The sequence below is a fragment of the Propithecus coquereli genome, unplaced genomic scaffold (assembly GCF_000956105.1).
Source record: "Propithecus coquereli isolate 6110/MARCELLA unplaced genomic scaffold, Pcoq_1.0 Scaffold19, whole genome shotgun sequence".
Lineage (NCBI taxonomy): Eukaryota > Metazoa > Chordata > Mammalia > Primates > Indriidae > Propithecus > Propithecus coquereli.
In genome coordinates, this window is record NW_012143856.1 from 10,294,210 (window position 1) to 10,301,289 (window position 7,080).

The following is a 7,080-nucleotide window of genomic DNA, read 5'->3' on the forward strand; positions in this document are numbered from 1 at the left end:
ATAATTAATGGTGATTAAATGTTATTTAATGGATCCTAAGGGTGACTGTGATGGCACATTTGTTCTCCCAAGTTTGTGGCCCCAGCATCGATAGGCATTGTGAGGCAGCACGATCCTCTGTAGAGGTTTATTTTTGCTTCAGTAGTGTCACTGGGACTTCTCTTTTTCTCTTTCTCTCTCTTGCTGTTTTTTAACCTCCTCACAATATCCACATATGACGCTCTGAAAAGTCATGCTTTCCCTCATCGCCAACATGATGCTCTGAGTAGGGCAACTTCTGGGTGGGAAACCGAGTAAGGACTGGTATGTTGGCATCACAGAGCCTGGCAATGCCCAGGTGCTTAAGCAAACACACACACACACACACAGACACACACCCATCCTTGGGACTACTCCAAGACTGAACCAACTGCAAAATCATCTGCTATGAAACCCTGCCTATAAAAAGCTTTAAATGCACAATTAGACTCTAATCTGGCTCTGATTTTCTGGGGTCATGGATCTCTAAGAATCTAATAATATCTATGAATTTTATCTCCAGGACAGGGAAAAAGTACTCATCTGACCATCTGTATCATTTCAGAGGGTGTAAAACCTTCTGGAGTTCTCAAAGTGCGGACTCCGGGCCAGCAGCATTAGCATCATTAGGGAACTTAATAGAAATGCTCCACCACTGAGCCTACTGAATCAGAAACTTTGGGGTGGGAGCCAGCACTCTGTGCTTTAGGAAACCCTCCAGGACTCAAGTTTGAGAACATTCCAGAGCAGTTCTCAAACCTACCTCCTTGTTAGAATCACCTGGTGGCTTAAAAGAAAAAAAGGGCTGATGTCTGTGCTCCGCTCTCTAATCTCACTTGATTAAATTAGTGTCTCTGGATACTGGACTGGATGTTGGGATTTTTCAAAAGCCCTGCAAAGGAGCTAAGCTCTGTGGACCCAAGTTTTCATAATCCAGGCTACTTCTGACGACTCCAAAACCAGAGTATGGTTGCACTAGAGAGGAACTCGGCAACAGCCCGACTCACTGCCTTCATTTACTGAGGGGGAAACCGAGGCCCAGAGGGACGGAGAGGCTTTTCCAAGGCTGCACAGTTGCTGAGTGTCACAGTTAGCACCCAGTTCTCTCCCTGCTCCGGGAAGGGCCACACACTGAAACAGCAAAACCAAAGCACTCCTGAAGAAGCCTGGAAAGTTAAGATATATGAATTTAAAAGTAGCCTGGGATTTTTAGCGGCAGATCATTGAAATCAGCTCCCAGGGGGTTTTCCCTTTTGGCCCAATGTCTGTAGTACTTGCTCCTCATTTTCACCCAGCCGACTTCGCTGAGCTTTCTTGAGAATGATCCCAGCCTTTGCCGACCGGCGGAAAGCAGGAAAGCTGTAGTTCAGCACGGGATGCCTTTGCATTGACAGTGGGGGGACAGGGCAGGACAGCCTGGTGGTGGGGAGCCAGCCTCTGGAGCCAGGCATCCTGGATTAATGCCAGCTCTGCCACCAACTAGCTCAGTGTTCTTGGTTTGTTGCTCAACTTCTTTATGCCTCAGTTTCCTCAGTTCTCAAATAAGGGTGACAATAGCACAGCTACCCCCAAGTGCTGTGACTATTAAATGAGTTTGATGCATGTGAAGAACGTGCCTGTGCCGGAGTGAGTGGTCTGCCAGTGTCAGCTAGGGACAGGGTCAGCCTGTCGTGGAGGGCGGACAGCTTGGGGACCTGCATTTTCTTCTTGTTTTCTCTTTTAACCCTAAGGATTATAGAAATCTGCCTCTGTATTCTGGCTTCTTCCACACAGAAGGGGTAAAATCATTACACAGAATTACTTGGGAAATTATAAGCACACGAGTGAGCAGTGTGGGGAGGGGGGACCGTGTGTGGTTCTCTTTGTGATGGGTACTTCGAATGATCTTATAAGAATACCAATTTTGCTCTATTTTAATTGATAGTTTTCACCGATTTACGTTAGTATGGATTATAAAGGGTATAAATTATGCTGTTTTAAAAAGCAATACATTTTTAATATTTCCAGTTCAATATAGGAAATTGAAATTAGCACAACAAAGCATTTCTTCCCAGACACTTTTTGAAAAATTAGTGAGCTATATAGCTCAGCATCTGAGGGGGTGATCTCTCACCCTCAGGTAGCCAGACCTTTTGAGTTTGGATCCTGGATTTTCTATTTGCTGTTTATGGGACCCTGGGAAAGGTTTTTATTTTTCCTAAGCCTCACTTTACTCTGGTACAAAATGGAGCAAATCATAGTTTCCATATCAGAGGCTTGTGTCAAATAGAAACAGACCTGGACTTAGATAAGGGATAACACTCTTCAAGAGGAATATTGGAATAGAGAGAACGCTCCCATCTCAGGAATCTGCAAATGTCCCAAAAAGAACCAGAAAAGGCTTTTCTTTTATAGGGAGGGGTAAGCAGAGCTTAGCAGAAATGGGAAGTCGGGCAGGCAAGGGGGCAGGATCACTTTGCACTGCTGGGACAAGCTGATAAGGGGACATTTCAGCTCTTGCTCAGGCTTGGGGCGAGCGGAGCTCAGGGCCTGTGGGAGGAGAGGGGCTGACTAAAGTGCGGCCGCACAAAGCAGAGGGTGAGAAGCAGGCAGCTGTGTAAGCGTGGGCAGTTGTTTTGAGGCCTGAGTGAAATTATCCACATATATCACTTACCAAGGTTTGAGGTTTTTTTTTTTTATCATAAATGCTTGATTCCAAAATGCTTCAGAGCAGCCTTTTCTTTTTCTCTTGAGCAGAATAAGTTAGTCACACCACCGTAACAATGATAACATCTACTTAGCTAGCACCTACTGTGTGCCAGGCCTGGTGCTTAGAAGAGGGGCAAATACTGATGAGACGGTCTCTGAGCTCAAGGAGTGCTCAGTCCAGAGCGAGGGAAGGAAATGCTGGATGATAAACGTGACAAGCGCAAGCACTCGGACATGTGCAGGGTGTCATGGGAGAATGTGGAGGGGCTGTCAATACTGCAGAGGCGGAGAAACCCTGACCTAGACTAAGACAACACATGCACACACATGAGAAAACTGAAAAACCATTCATTCCCTTCTTCGAATTGGGCATGGCAGTTTTGTGATTTGCGTCAGTCTGGCTAGGTTAGAGTTCGTTTCCCCAAAGCCCCTTTCCTGTGTTTCCTGTTAGGGGGCACCGCAGGAGGGATTCTTGAGCACTTTGGTGGCAGAAGAGAAGCAGCGACCATGCTCTAGCTCTGCAGGCCCCAAACCCCAGGCTGCAGTCTCCCCACCCCCATCCCCCGTCTGTGGAAAAATTATCTTCCATGAAACTTAGGAAGGGCAGGGAGGCGCACAGCGGGCCGTGAGCGGAGAGCAAAGCTTCATCTGTATTGACAGCCGCTCCCCATGGCATACATCACCACTGAGCTCTTCCCCCCTCCCCCCATCCATGGAAAAATTGTCTTCCATGAAACCAGTCCCTGGTGCCAAAACGGTTGGGGACCGCTGCTGACACAGGACCACAGTGGGGCCTGCACCCATGCACCTTCCCCGGGATTCTCCTGCAGCGTCTTGACTCCGGGGCCAGGTTGTGCATCTTAGCTCCACGGCAAAGGGCTCCGGCTGCTGCAGGACACCCATACCATCCAGGTCAGAGGCCACAAGAACTGACAGGGTTTCCACCCTCGCAGGCTCCAGCTCACGCTTGTGGTTTACAGCTTGTTCTTCTCTCAGACTTTACATCCAAGTCTGATTGCCTTGCTGATTGCCTGCCCTGTGGACTTCAAGTTCCAGAATGGGATGTGAAGACAACAGTCTTACAGAGACTGCTAAACCAGTTCCAATAGTTATGTAAGGTCAAATTCCTGTAGCGTGTGTGTGTGTGTGTGTGTGTGTGTGTGTGTGTATGTGTGTGTTGTGTGTACGCATAGGTATTTGATCTCTGACTGGACCCTGGGTGATACATTAGGTTAAGGTCAAGGTCAGCTAATCAATGTTTTTAACACAGGACAAAGTAATTTTGTAGAAAGACGGATATTTCCCTCCCTAGGGCCAATCTTGATGGTCCTTTCCCATTAATTGTTCTAAGCTCTAGAACTATTGTTTTCTTTCTTTCTTCTGTGTGTGTGTGTGTGCGTGTGTGTGTGTGTGTGTGTGTGAGCATGCGGGTGTCCTATCTCACCTTTTAGATGACTAGCTCCAATAGATTATGGTGTGCCCGGGAATTCTCTCTCCTGCATTTCAAGGGTTGTATGCCAAGACAGTTATTTTAGGCTTGCTGACTAAATTTGAATGCACTTCATGTCTTCTTTTTCTGAGATCAACCGAGAGCCTTCAGTCATGTCCTGCTGCCAGCTGGGTGTATGTACACGGAAGAATTATGATGTCTGTCTTGGGATGTTCCATCTGACCGTTTGTTGTTTTTCGCCATCTGGAGATCCTCTAGGCCCTGTGTCTTCCGTAAGCTGCTCAGAGCAGAGCTGCCCTCAATGCCTGGGCAGACACTGCCAGGATTTGAATAGTGGGATGAAACTGGTGTCATTTACATTAACTTTGTTCAGCACTTTGTTATAACGTCTTCTTGCCAGCAACTGTACATGTGGTTGGTGTGTTTGGGAAAAAAATCCACAAATTTGTTCCATTTCTTTTCCTCCATCATCACTAATAGCTCAGGTCCCTCAGCATGTTATGCATATGGGGCTATATAATATTTTGAGATAATAATTTAGATTTTATTATTTTTTTGCTAGCATTTCTCCTTTTCCTTTCCCCTTTTCAAGTGGGCTTTTGGCCCTGTGCTTGTGGGCCCAGTAGAATTCTGAGGCAAGGGGGAAAACCCCAAGAATGACCCAAGTTAAAGCCTGGTGCAATGGCATTCAGAGCTAGAAACCAAATGCGGTTATAGAAAATACAATTTAAAGTTTTGTACACATGGATCTGTGTACTGAGATCCCTCCAGCTTCGGGTTCAATTTTAGAATAGACACCCACTGCCTACTTGTTTTGCCTACTCATTTTTGAAAGCTTTCTCATTTTGAAAGTTTCTTTCAGGGCTAAGGACACTACCTCACTCAGTGAAAGGGTATAAGGAGAAGGAAAATTAGGGGCTCCGTGCATATCCACCCACATAAATTTATTCATTGCGGACTCTGAGCTAGGTCCCATGTTAGGCACTGGGACTGTGGATTCGAATCACATACTGCTCTTGACTCAAGGAACTTGTAATCTAAAGTATAGGGAAATAAGTCACGTGCTAAAGTAAGCAACACAAAGTTGGCAATTCCCCTAAGAGAGGTTTCTGGACAGTCTGAAGACCCACCTTGGCGTGTGTGTGTACAAGGGCATCTCCAAAGAGAGAGGCCCACTCATCTTTACCATTTGTTTCCTGTCTCTTCCTTCTAAGTCCTCTTCTCCATGGTAAGCTATTTCCTCGAATTTTATGGTAACCGAATTTGAAAAATGGCCTTTTTGTGTGAAAACTTGTCAAAGGCTTATTTTAGTTTTTCATCTATAAAATAATGAGGCCAGATTTGATGATGACTACAATTCTCCTTTTTCCTAAAATTCTGAATCACTGAAAACCCCTAAATCGGGAATTGATGCCTCTTATCCCGATTCAAATTTCCTCATCAAATAATTCAGATAATCCAATTAATGGCGTCCTGCTTAAAAAAAAAATTCTCAGGTAGGGGAATCGGTACTAGTAGCCTAATGTCTCTGAACTTCTGCAGCATCGTGACCTGATTACCTGGGTCACACTTTAAAATTTAGCATGTACTACCTTGTGTTAATATTCATCAGTAAAGTGTGAGCTCCTGATGGGCAGTAATAGGGCCTGACCCACCTTCATTCTGCCAGGCAGTGATCTAAGGCCATGGTTGATCAAAGTGGATGGTTTTCAGCATCACCTGGTGAGCTTTAAAAATAAAATAAATGACAAAAAAGACCCCATGAAACCTTCCATGCCTCATGCCCAGATTTTCAGCTGCAGTAGGTCTAGGCTGTGGTTCAGGAATCTGTAATTTTAGATCATTTCCTAGGTGATTTTGATGATCAGCCATGTTTGAGAACAAATGGTCTAAACTGAACTGAAACACTCTGTGTGTGTGTGCGTGTGCGTGTGTGTGTTTGTGTGTGTATTTATAGGCCCCCGAGATCTTTAGTGCCTTTCTGCCTATTAAGTTGCAGGTGCCATATATTAACACAATATCTGATCTCAGAGTTTTCATTGCAGTGAGGGCAAAATCACAGCGTGCAACTCTTTGTATCTTCAGGGCCTAGCTCCCAGTGGCTGGTACACAGTAGGTGATTGCTAGTTGCTTTACTGAGGACTATACTTCTCTTAGTTTTCGGTGTGTCTCATCTACATAGTGCAGACTATCAACCCGGCAGGTGCAGAAAGGAGACTTTCTGGCTTGTAATTCTCTCTGAGATCCTTCTTACTTCACGCCAGTCACGTCGATAATCCCACAGGCCTTTGTTTCACCCTTGGGTGACCTCAAAATTTCCTGGATGATTGACTACCTTTTAACAGTCCTTTTACAGATGGGGAAATGGAGATTTAGAAAATACCACTAAGGTAGTATGTGGTGGAGTTGGGGTTTGAATCTAAGTCAACAGAATGAATGCGACTTCCTATTCATGCCTGACTCATAAAACCAAAGTAATATCTTCATATAACACACAGAAGTAATAATACTTATTACCTTAATCCTGTGCAATAGGCCGACAAAATTATTACCCAAATCAACTTTTTAAAAACTTTTTTTGTTTGCTCAAAGGGGAAGGAAGCATTTGTAGAGAAGATGAGAAGGTATTACTCATTCACCCTTTTGCCCCTCCCTCCCAAAACACACACAGTCTTTGATATATTATCTCTGAATTCAGATTTTAATTTAATATACATCAGGAAACTCTAGCAAATGATGACAGTCTCAAAGGACTACTCACAAGTAACTCAAACAAATTAGCAAAAAGGTTATCAAGCAAAAAATGTTTATGATAAATCAATCATTCTTTTTTTCCCATAAATCGTGAAAACAAAGGTTGGTCTTAGCTTCTCATTTTTAATGAATTTACCTGCTTTAAATTATGTTTTATGTAAATAAACACC